The sequence below is a fragment of the Dendropsophus ebraccatus genome, chromosome 6, assembly GCF_027789765.1.
Source record: "Dendropsophus ebraccatus isolate aDenEbr1 chromosome 6, aDenEbr1.pat, whole genome shotgun sequence".
Lineage (NCBI taxonomy): Eukaryota > Metazoa > Chordata > Amphibia > Anura > Hylidae > Dendropsophus > Dendropsophus ebraccatus.
Window position 1 is genome coordinate 150,447,649 of NC_091459.1, and position 12,695 is coordinate 150,460,343.

At 48.9% G+C, this 12,695-nt stretch overlaps 1 long non-coding RNA gene across 1 annotated transcript; it reads left to right on the top strand.

Annotated features, from left to right (window-relative positions):
- Window positions 1–1,549: 1,549 nt before the first annotated feature.
- Window positions 1,550–8,658, top strand: LOC138794547 (uncharacterized). Its single transcript, XR_011363463.1, has 2 exons — window positions 1,550–1,999; window positions 8,287–8,658. It is a non-coding gene; the product is annotated as an uncharacterized lncRNA (long non-coding RNA).
- The last annotated feature ends 4,037 nt before the right edge of the window (window positions 8,659–12,695 follow it).

Sequence of the window (12,695 nt, forward strand, 5' to 3'; positions counted from 1 at the left end):
GAATTTGTAGATGAGATCCATAGATTGGTAGGAAGAACATGGAGAACCATGCAGGGCCCTCACTCTTACCTTCTTCAGGGTCCACACATTTGAGGCTACAGCCCCAGCAGCATTTCTATGAAGAAGAACAATCCCTGTCCCATTGACATTCATTAGGGTAAGATCTGTCGGGCCGTTGAATGCCGGACACACCTGAAGCATGCCGGATGGAGAGAGTGCCTGCCTCTGCTTACACGTTCTGAGTTCTTTGGAATTTTGGACAATGTCCCGGTGTCACATGACACATGGTTATCTGGTTGATCTGGTTAGGGCGGCAGCTTATATCCTCAATAACAAAAGGATCGGGCATGCTTTCATCCAACGCCTGGCTACTCTGCCCCTGGTTGGAGGAAAGTTGAGAGGCTCCATGCCCAGATTGGACGTCTTGCCACCATTATTCCATAGAAGAAGTAGATCCTGAAATGTTCTGTCAGACGTTGCTGGATCCCAGGATCACTATGAGACGAGGACAGTACCGCTCATTATATGTCTCCTTACGCCTTATCCATATAACTCTACGGGCAGCATGAATCTTTCTGAGTCTGCTGACAGGCAGCACTTCTCCCTCTTACCGCAGTCACCGCCACTGGTACAGAGAATGGACGGACAATCCAACATCTTGTCCTTGAGTTGAGAGGCCGGACACTTACCCAGCGGTTCTACCAGTATAAGAAATGCATTGGACAGTATGGTGGAGCTTCACATCTTGGCCGTAAACAGACTGACGTCCGGCATGTCATAGATAAATATGGACGACCTTAATGCGTCATTACCTGGGACTGGGGCGTAACACGTCACAGATAGCGCAGCACTTCTCCTCACCAGTGATGGAGCTGGAGGTCATTCCTGGACCAATGTGCTCTTCTCATCCTCCAGAGCTGCACTCACTATTCTACTGTTACATCATGTCTCCTCCTCCAGAGCTGCACTCACTATTCTGCTGTTACATTATGTCTCATCCTCCAGAGCTGCACTCACTATTCTGCTGTTACATCATGTCTCATCCTCCAGAGCTGCACTCACTATTCTACTGTTACATCATGTCTCATCCTCTAGAGCTGCACTCACTATTCTGCTGTTATGTCTCATCATCCAGAGCTGCACTCACTATTCTGCTGTTACATCATGTCTTATTGTCTCATCCTCCAGAGCTGCGCTCACTATTCTGTTGTTACATCATGTCTTATTGTCTCATCCTCCAGAGCTGCGCTCACTATTCTTCTGTTACATCATGTCTCATCCTCCAGAGCTGCACTCACTATTCTGCTGTTACATCATGTCTCATCCTCCAGAGCTGCACTCACTATTCTTCTGTTACATCATGTCTCATCCCCCAGAGCTGCACTCACTATTCTGCTGTTATGTCTCATCCTCCAGAGCTGCGCTCACTATTCTTCTGTTACATCATGTCTCATCCTCCAGAGCTGCACTCACTATTCTTCTGTTACATCATGTCTCATCCTCCAGAGCTGCACTCACTATTCTGCTGTTACATCCTGTCTCATCCTCCAGAGCTGCACTCACTATTCTGCTGTTACATCCTGTCTCATCCTCCAGAGCTGCACTCACTATTCTGTTGTTACATCATGTCTCATCGTCCAGAGCTGCACTAACTATTCTGCTGTTACATCATGTCTCCTCCAGAGCTGCATTCACTATTCTGCTGTTACATCATGTCTCCTCCTCCAGAGCTGCACTCACTATTCTGCTGTTGCATAATTTGAAGTGTTGCAATCACAAGGTTAATAAAGGCGTCTTCTATGTATCACGGCTCCTCCTATACCTATGTCTCTGGCAGTGATAGGGTTACTGCGGTGTTATTCTTGGCTCGGGGCCATTCCTTGGCGTCTTTCTCCGTGGATCTTTCCTCAGGATAAGCTCGTGATGTTTTGCTGCTCCCCGGCTTTGCTCTTGGTTCTTGTCTTGATGTCTTTGGGAAGTCATGGAGCCGTCATCTCAGGTACATGTCCCCGGACTAGGATGCAAGGAAAGAGATTACAGCCTGATCAAATAGTGGTCTAGGATCAGGAGAGAAGAGAGTCCAGGATCAGGAGAGAAGAGAGTCCAGGATCAGGAGAGAAGAGAGTCCAGGATCAGGAGAGAAGAGAGTCCATGATCAGGAGAAGGAAGGGTGCAGGATCAGGAGAGGAGAGGGTCCAGGATCAGGAGAGGAGAAGGTCCAGGATCAGGAGAGGGGAAGGTCCAGGATCAGGAGAGAAGAGAGTCTAGGATCAGCAGAGGGGAAGGTCCAGGATCAGCAGAGGGGAAGGTCCAGGATCAGGAGAGGAGAGGAGAGAGTCCATGATGAGGAGAGGAGAGACTCCAGGATCAGGAGAAGAGAGAGTCCAGGATCAGGAGAGGAGAGGGTCCAGGATCAGGAGAGGAGAGGGTCCAGGATCAGGAGAGGAGAGGGTCCAGGATCAGGAGAGGAGAGAGTCCAGGATGAGGAGAGGAGAGACTCCAAGATCAGGAGACAGGAAAGTCCAGGATCAGGAGAGGAGAGGGTCCAGGATCAGGAGAGGAGAGAGTCCAGGATCAGGAAAGGAGAGGTTCTAGGATCAGGAGAGGGGAAGTTCCAGGATCAGGAGAGGGGAAGTTCAAGGATCAGGAGAAGGGAAGGTCCAGGATCAGGATAAGGAGAGGGTCCAGGATCAGGAGAAGGGAAGGTCCAGGATTAGGAGAGAAGAGAGTCCAAAATCAGCAGAGGGGAAGGTCCAAGATCAGGAGAGGGTCCAGGATCAGCAGAGGGGAAGGTCCAGGATAAGCAGAGAGGATGGTCCAGGATCAGGAGAAGAGAGAGTCCAGGGTGAGGAGAGGAGAGAGTCCAGGATCAGGAAAGGAGAGGGTCCAGGATCAGGAGAGGAGAGTAAGCTACAGGATCAGGAGAAGGGAAGGTCCAAGATGAGGAGAGGGTCCAGGATCAGGAGAGGGGAAGGTCCAGGATCAGCAGAGGGGAAGGTCCAGGATAAGGAGAAGGGAAGTTCCAGGATCAGGAGAGGAGACGGTCCAGGATCAGGAGAGGGTCCAGGATGAGGAGTGGAGAAAGTCCAGGATCAGGAGAGGAGAGGGTCCAGGAACAGGAGAGGAGAGGGTCCAGGATCAGGAGAGGAGAGAAAGCTACAGGATCAGGAGAAGGTCCAGGATCAGTAGAGGGGAAGGTCCGGGATCAGGAGAGGGGAAAGTCCAGGATCCGGAGAGGGAAATGTCCAGGATCATGAGAGGGGAAGTTCCAGGATCAGGAGAGCATCCAGAATCAGGAGAGGAGAGAGTCCAGGCTCAGCAGAGGGGAAGGTCCAGGATCAGGAGACAGGAAAGTCCAGGATCAGGAGAGGAGAGAGTCCAGAATCAGGAAAGGAGAGGGTCTAGGATCAGGAAAGGGGAAATTCCAGGATCAGGAGAGGGGAAGTTCAAGGATCGGGAGAAGGGAAGGTCCAGGATCATTAGAGGAGAGGGTCCAGGATAAGGAGAGGGTTCAGGATCAGGAGAGGAGAGAAAGCTACAGGATCAGAAGAAGGTCCAGGATAAGGAGAGGGGAAGGTCCAGGATCAGGAGAGGAGAGAAAGCTACAGGATCAGCGCTCCAACTCCTCAATACATATCTTCTTCACAGCTTGCAGGTTTCGGGGCTGTCGCTGGGGGCTACAATGAGTTACAACTCTCACCAAAGATTTTCTATCGGGTTCAGGCTTGGAGACTAGCGGCTGCTCTGGGACCATTAGATGCTTCTTACTGAGCCCCTCCTTAGTTGTCCCGGCGGTGTGTTTCCTCCTTAGTTGTCCCTAATGTGTGTTTCCTCCTTAGTTGTCCCGGCAGTGGGTTTCCTCCTTAGTTGTCCCGGCTGTGGGTTTCCTCCTTAGTTATCCCGGCTGTGTGTCTCCTCCTTAGTTGTCCCAGCTGTGTGTTTCCTCCTTAGTTGTCCCGGCTGTGTGTTTCCTCCTTAGTTGTCCCAGCTGTGTGTCTCCTCCTTAGCTGTCCCGGCTGTGGGTTTCCTCCTTAGTTGTCCCGGCTGTGGGTTTCCTCCTTAGTTGTCCCGTCTGGAGGTTTCCTCCTTAGTTGTCCCGGTTGAGGGTTTCCTCTTTACTTGTCCCTAATGTGTGTTTCCTTCTTATTTGTCCTGCCTGTCTGTTTCCTCCTTAGTTGTCCCGGCTGGGGGTTTCCTCCTTAGTTGTCCCGGCTGGGGGTTTCCTCCTTAGTTGTCCCGGCTGGGGGTTTCCTCCTTAGTTGTCCCGGCTGGGGGTTTCCTCCTTAGTTGTCCCGGCTGGGGGTTTCCTCCTTAGTTGTCCCGGCTGTGTGTTTCCTCCTTAGTCGTCCCGGCTGTGGGTTTCCTCCTTAGTTGTTTCAGCTTTGGGTTTCCTCCTTAGTTGTCCCGGCTGGGGGTTTCCTCCTTAGTTGTCCCGGCTGTGTGTTTCCTCCTTACTTGTCCCGGCTGGAGGTTTCCTCCTTAGTTGTCCCGGCTGGAGGTTTCCTCCTTAGTTGTCCCGGTTGAGGGTTTCCTCTTTACTTGTCCCTAATGTGTGTTTCCTTCTTAATTGTCCTGCCTGTCTGTTTCCTCCTTAGTTGTTCCAGTTGGGGGCTTCCTCCTTAGTTGTCCTGGCCATGTGTTTCCTCCTTAGTTGTCCCGGCTGTCTGTTCCTCCTCAGTTGTCCCGCTATGGGTATCCTACTTAGTTGTCCCGGCTGGGGGTTTCCTCCTTAGTTGTCCCGGCTGGGGGTCTCCTCCTTAGTTGTCTCGGCTGGGGGTTTTCTTCTTAGTTGTCCTGGCTGGGGGTTTCCTCCTTAGTTTTCCTGGGTGGGGGTTTCCTCCTTAGTTGTCCCGGCTGTGTGTTTCTTCCTTAGTTGTCCCAGCTGTGGGTTTCCTCCTTATTTGACCCGGCTGTGGGTTTCCTCCTTACTTGTCCCAGCTGTGGGTCTCCTCCTTAGCTGTCCTGGCTGTGGGGTTCCTCCTTAGTTGTCCCGGCTGGGGGTTTCCTCTTTAGTTGTCCCGGCTGGGGGATTCCTCTTTACTTGTCCCTAATGTGTGTTTCCTTCTTAATTGTCCTGCCTGTCTGTTTCCTCCTTAGTTGTTCCAGTTGGGGGCTTTCTCCTTAGTTGTCCCGGCTATATGTTTCCTCCTTAGGTGTCCCGGCTGTGGGTTTCCTCCTTAGTTGTCCCGTGTGTTTCCTCCTTAGTTGTCCCGGCTGTCTGTTCCTCCTCAGTTGTCCCGCTATGGGTTTCCTCCTTAGTTGTCCCGGCTGGGGGTTTCCTCCTTAGTTGTCCCGGCTGGGGGTTTCCTCCTTAGTTGTCCCGGCAGTGGGTCTCCTCCTTAGTTGTCCCGGCAGTGGGTCTCCTCCTTAGTTGTCCCGGCTGTGGGTTTTCTTCTTAGTTGTCCCGGCTGTGTGTTTCCTCCTTAGGTGTCCCGGCTGTGTGTTTCCTCCTTAGTTGTTCCGTGTGTTTCCTCCTTAGTTGTCCCGGCTGTGTGTTTCCTCCTTAGTTGTCCCGCCTGTCTGTTTCCTCCTTAGTTGTCCCGGCTGTGTGTTTCCTCCTTAGGTGTCCCGGCTGTGTGTTTCCTCCTTAGTTGTTCCGTGTGTTTCCTCCTTAGTTGTCCCGGCTGTGGGTTTTCTTCTTAGTTGTCCCGGCTGTGTGTTTCCTCCTTAGGTGTCCCGGCTGTGTGTTTCCTCCTTAGTTGTTCCGTGTGTTTCCTCCTTAGTTGTCCCGGCTGTGTGTTTCCTCCTTAGTTGTCCCGCCTGTCTGTTTCTTCCTTAGTTGTCCCCGCTGGGGGTTTCTTCCTTAGTTGTCCCTGCTGGGGGTTTCCTCCTTAGTTGTCCCGGCTGTGTGTTTCCTCCTTAGTTGTCCCAGCAGTTTGTTTCCTCCTTAGTTGTCTCTGCTGGGGCTTTCCTCCATAGTTGTCCCGGCTGTGGGTTTCCTCTTGAGTTGTCCCGGCTGTGGATTTACTCCTTAATTGTCCCGGCTGGGGGTATCCTCCTTAGTTGTCCTGTGGGTTTTCTCCTTAGCTGTCCCGGCTGGGGGCTTCCTCCTTTGTTGGCCCGGCTGGGGGTTTCCTCCTTGGTTGTCCTGTGGGTTTTCTCCTTAGCTGTCCCGGCTGTGTGTTTCCTCCTTAGTTGTCCCGGCTGGGGGCTTCCTCCTTTGTTGTCCCGACTGTGGGTTTCCTCCTTAGTTGTCCCGGCTGGGGGCTTCCTCCTTAGTTGTCCCGGCTGTGTGTTCCCTCCTTAGTTGTCCTGGCTTTGTGTTTTGGGCCATTGTCATGCTGGAAGACCCAGCCACCACCATCTTCACTGGTTTTACTGAGGGAAGGAGGTTGTTGACCATAATCTGGCAATACGTGGCCCCATCCTCCCTTAAAAACAGTGCAGTTATACTCTCCCTATTGAAGAACTGCCCCTCCAAACACGGCGAGTGGAGTCAATACCAAAAGTTTGTATTTTGGTTTCATGTGACCACATGACCTTCTCCTATGTCTCCTCTGGATCATCCAGATGGTTATTGGTGACGTCACCCAGGCCTGGACATGTGCTGGTGTGAGCAGGGGACCTGGTGTGTCCTGCAGGATTATAATACACTACTGTGTAGTGTTAGTAAGAATAATCTATGAGACTGTGGTCCCGGCTCTCCTCAGGTCAGTGACCAGGTCCTCCCATGTAGTTCTGGGCTGATTGCTGACCTTTATCAGAATCCTCCTTACCCCGCCAGGTGAGATCTTACATGGAGCCCCAGACCAGGGATGACTGACAGTCATCTTGTGTTTCTTCCATTCTCTAATAATTGAACCAACAGTTGTTACCGTCTCAGCAAGCTGCTGCCTATTGTCCTGTAGTCCATCCCAGCCTTGTGCAGGTCTACAGATTTGTTCCTGCTGTCCTTAGACAGCTCTTGTGTCTTGCCCATGGTGGAGAGGTTGGAGTGTGATTGGAGTGTGTGGACAGGTGATTATTATACAAATGGAACAGGTGCAGGTAATCCAGGTGATGAGGGCAGAGTGGGAGGAGCTTCTTATAGAGACACTGACAGCTCTGTGAGCGGCAGAATTCTTGCTGATTGGTCGGTGATTGAATCCTTATTTAATGTAATAAATTGGTGAATAATTATGTATAATTCTACAATGTAATAATCCAGAATGTTCTATAGATTCTGTCTCTCACAGGTGACGTTACCGACCAGATATATTACTCCCTCTCCATTGTGTGTAGATGGGAAACTTGTACAATCAGCACAGTATCAAATATGTATTTTCCCCTCCGTATACCCATCTATGCATGTGCTCACCACATATATGCACATACTGACCATATATACTATATATATCCTCACTTATTATATATGCTACATTTACTCACCCCATATATACACATACTCACTACATATGCTGCACAGCACCAGTTAGACTGTATATTGTCTGTTGTTGGTCCCATGTGGTTGGCATCATCTTTGGTGGCTGCAGGGCTCATTCAGTTAAAGGAGAAGTTTTGGCGAAAATTTTTATTAAAGTATTGCATTGCCCCCCAAAAGTTATACAAATCCCCAATATACCCTTATTACAGGAAATGCTTATAACATGCTTTTTTCCTGCACTTACAACTGCATCAAGGCGTCACTTTCTGGATAACATGGTGATGTCACTTCCTGGATAACATGGTGATGTCACTTCCTGGATAAACATGGTGATGTCACTTCCTGGATAACTTGGTGATGTCACTTCCTGGATAAAATGGTGATGTCACAATCTGACTCCCATAATAAGTGTATATTGGGGATTTGTTTGATTATTTGATGGAAAAATGGATGCATTTGTGTGCATCTGTTTCGATCCATTTTTCCATTGTAAAAAAAAAGACCAGATCAAATCCATGTCGACCACATTTTTAAGTACGAAAAAAAACAGATGCAATGGGGGGGGGAGTGTTTAAAGGGAGAATCACTTCTGGGTCCTCAAAATCGATGGCAACTCAGAGCTAGACCCCTCCCATCCAGAAGACTCACCAGTAGGGCGACGTTATTCCACAGACAGTGCCCCACCACACACTGACATCTGAGGCCATACATAACCGTCATGGGATGGTCCAGGCCCGGAGACAACCAGAGCCCCATGACATGCACATGGTGGTAAGCTTGTCTATCTACACAACCACAGACTACCTAAGAAATAGAGGCCCCTTGGCTCTACCTGGAATTGACCGGATCTTTATGACGAGTCCTCTCACAATTTTTCCTACTGAGCCCTAAATCCCAGTAACCCCTTGTTGTTTCTTTCATAGATGATCTGGACACACATTGTATGAGAACTGGAGGGATTTGCCAGGGAACGTGCTCCCCACCCCTCTGGCAGAGGGGCTCCTGCTCAAACGGGATGTGCTGCTCACCAGTGCTGGGATAGCACAAAGGATATTACCATCCTCCGAGACCTCACCACCATCTTCATGATCTCCACCACCATCCTCCGAGACATCACCATCCTCTTTATGATCTTCATCGTCATTCTCCGAGACCTCACCACCATCCTCCAAGACCTCGCCACCATCTCCATGATCTCCATCATCCTCCGAGACATCTCCACCATCTCCACCACCACTAAAGAGTGTCATGTGATGCAAAGAGGGGTCAATAAACACAGATAATGTAGCATCTTCCTTATAGTTAAAATTCTGATTGATGGAGAACTCAGTGTGAGTAAACAACAGGGGGACTGGGGTAGATGACGGCCAGAACCCCCACAAGGGATGAAAAAAGGTGGAAGCTGACAGGCAGGGAAATGGGAGTGTGGAAGAATAATCTGCACAAGGGCCTGACTTGCATCTTCACACCCTTCTTTGTACACTCCTGGCTTTACACTATAAAGTATATGACCCCCCCAACACACACACACTAATTATTTAGTTCAGGTTTATCAGTCATACAGGTGGCAGATCTACAGACCACATGACCTGAAGGTCATTGTCCATACTAGTTTACATGTGATGGCAAAACCCGTTTTTGATTAGTCCATCCAACTATCTAATGTGTGTTCTGCATTTCTTCTGCCTGATCGCTTCTGTTCTCTAATACAATTGAATCCACAGAGGGTCCTCTGACCCATGAGCCAAAACCTCTGAGGGGCTCTTCCATCACAGACTATGCTAAAGACGTCAGTAGGGATGGAAATGTCCTCAGTAAATAGACTACTTCTGGTGATAGACCTCCAGGCCAGGCCCCGTAGGGAGACCCCCATATGGTGCCATAATCATAGCCTGAGATCTTGGTGCAGTTTCTCGCCTTCATGTCGAAATCTCCTGGGTGGCATCATGTATAATACATTAGAACTAGGGATGACCAAGTACTAAAATGCTCGGGTGCTCGTTACTTAAAATGAATATCTCCCGATACTCGAGTGCTCGTTTTGAGTAACAAACCCCATTGAAGTCAATGGGAGACTCGAGCATTTTTGCAGAGGACCCAAGTTCGGTAGAGGGAAGGTCGTGTGAAAACCTGTCAACCTCAGAAATTGATGGAAACCCAACGGAAATGGACAGAAAACAGCAGGGGCAGCATGTATGCATGCCTCTGAGGCTGCCTCATGGCACCATTATGCCTAATTCTGTGCAACAGCCTGGTTAAAACAGAGGTAGGCATAGGGACCACCCAAAAACTTAGCCTGACACAGCATGGCAATGAGAAAACAGGGAACCATTAAAACAGAGGTAGCATATCAAGAACCAGCCAAAAATTCAGCCTGACACAGCATGGCGGTGAGGACAGAGTGAACAAGGTAGAAGCGGTAGCCAGTGAGCCTTTCAAAAATTATACCAGACCTAGCATGGCAATGAGCACACAGAGAACCATTAAAAGTGAGTGAGGAAGCAAGTGAGCCTCCCTAAAATTAGGCCAGACACTGCATGGCAGTGAGCACACAGAGAACCATTAAGAAAAATTGAGAAAAAATTAAATTAAGAAAAAAGTACAATATATCTATACATGGTGTCTTAGTAAGGGATGGTGTGGTACATCATAGTGCAAATGTTTGGGGCGGAAAACACACATCCTTCTAAATTATCAAAGTGGTAAAAGTGAACTCAAACTGTTCAATCAAACAACAACAACCAATGAAAAGTGAGATAAGTGCAGAACTTTAAACTTTTACAATGTGAACTATGAACTAAAAACAGTCACCCAACAATAGTGACATCCCATTCCCTAGGTGACTAATGTAACAATTCTAAGTGCTAACTGGTTTAAGTGCTAACAAACAAGCATGAGCACAGCTAGATAGATTTCTCTCTCATACTGTGCAAACTTACAATATGTATATATCCCAACAAATTAAACTCAAGGGTAACCATTAGTCATGAGCGAGTACTAAAATTAGAGATGAGCGAACCAGCCGGATTTCTGGTTCATATGAATCAGAAATCTCGGCGGCTGACTCCAGCTGCCTGCTCCCTCATGCAGCGGGTGGATACATCGTAAGGAACGCCTAGAAAACTGGGATACAGCCTATGCCAATGGCTGTATCCCAGTTTTCCAGGAGTTCCTTACGATGTATCCACCCGCTGCACGGAGGGAGCAGACAGCGGGAGTCAGCCACCGAGATTTCTGATTCATACGAACCAGAAATCCGGCTGGTTCACTCATCTCTAACTAAAATGCTCGGGTGCTCGTTACTCGAAATGAATATCTCCCAATACTCGAGTGCTCGTTTCGAGTAACGAACCCCAGAAATTGATGGAAACACAATGAAAATGGACAGGAAACAGCAGGGGCAGCATGTATGCATGCCTCTGAGGCTGCCTAATGGCACCATTATGTCTAATTCTGTGCAACAGCCTGGTTCAAACAGAGGTAGGCATAGGGACCACCCAAAAACTCAGCCTGACACAGCATGGCAGTGAGAACACAGGGAACCATTAAAACAGAGGTAGCTTATCATGAACCAGCCAAAAATTCAGCCTGACACAGCATAGCGGTGAGGACAGAGTGAACAAGGTAGAAGCGGTAGCCAGTGAGCCTTCCAAAAATTATACCAGACCTAGCATGGCAGTGAGCACACAGAGAACCATTAAAAGTTAGTTAGGAAGCAAGTGAGCCTCCCCAAAATTAGGCCAGACACTGCATGGCATTGAGCACACAGAGAACTCCCGGGAGCCAGGCAGGAGCAACAGTAGTAAACATGGAGGCCAGGCAGGATCAGCATTAGCCAACTTTGAGGCAAGGGCAGGCACACCAGTAGTCAGCAGTAGTCAACATGGATGCCAGTTAAGGCCAAGCAGTAGCCAACATGGAGGCAAGGGCAGGCACACCAGTAGCCAGCAGTAGTCAACATGGATGCCAGTTAAGGCCCAGCAGTAGCCAACATGGAGGCAAGGGCAGGCACAGCAGTAGTCAACATGGATGCCAGTAAAGGCCCAGCAGTAGTCAACATTGATGCCAGTTAAGGCCCAGCAGTAGCCAACATGGAGGCAAGGGCAGGCACCACAGTAGTCAGCAGTAGTCAACATGGATGCCAGTAAAGGCCCAGCAGTAGTCAACATGGATGCCAGTTAAGGCCAAGCTGTAGCCAACATGGAGGCAAGGGCAGGCACACCAGTAGTCAGCAGTAGTCAACATGGATGCCAGTTAAGGCCCAGCAGTAGCAAACATGGAGGCAAGGGCAGGCACACCAGCAGTCAACATGGATGCCAGTAAAGGCCCAGCAGTAGTCTACATGGATGCAAGTTACAAATACCCTCGAGTACCCTAATACTCCATCGAGTACCAAGCTCGGACCAGCATGCTCGCTCATTACTAGTTGTAATCTCTTTCATTGCATCCTAGTCTGGGGACATGTACCTGAGATGACGGCTCCATGACTTCCCAAAGACATCAAGACAAGAACCAAGAGCAAAGCCGGGGAGCAGCAAAACATCACGAGCTTATCCTGAGGAAAGATCCACTGAGAAAGACGCCAAGGAATGGCCCCGAGCCAAGAACAACACCGCAGTAACCCTATCACTGCCAGAGACATAGGTATAGGAGGAGCCGTGATACATAGAAAACGCCTTTATTAACCTTGTGATTGCAACACTTCAAATTATGCAACAGCAGAATAGTGAGTGCAGCTCTGGAGGATGAGAAATGATGTAACAGCAGAATAGTGAGTGCAGCTCTGGAGGATAGATATGATATAACAGCAGAATAGTGAGTGCAGCTCTGGAGAATGAGACAATAAGACGTGATGTAACAGTAGAATAGTGAGTGCAGGTCTGGAGGATGAGACATGATGTAACTGAAGAATAGTGAGTGCAGCTCTGGAAGATGAGACATGATGTAACAGCAGAATAGTGAGTGCAGCTCTGGAGGATGAGGCATGATGTAACAGCAGAATAGTGAGTGCAGCTCTGGAGGATAGCATAAACAAAAGAGTCAATGTCAGCTCACCTAAAACCAGCCTGAATGGGTGTATATGGACCTCTTGAATATGAAGCTTGTAGGAATAATGTGGGCCGCAACCTGATAAGTCCATCAAAGAACAAAAGTTTCATCAAAAGCTTCTTAAAAATCTTGAAATTTTTTGTTTAGACATCACAAAAACAAAGAAAATAAAGCTAAAAATGCGCCGAGGTGTTTCAGGGTAACAACCCCTTAGTCATGGCAAATGTGTAGTGACAACCGGCAGCTTGTAAAGATGTAGGATGTGACGTCCCAAGAGAAAACA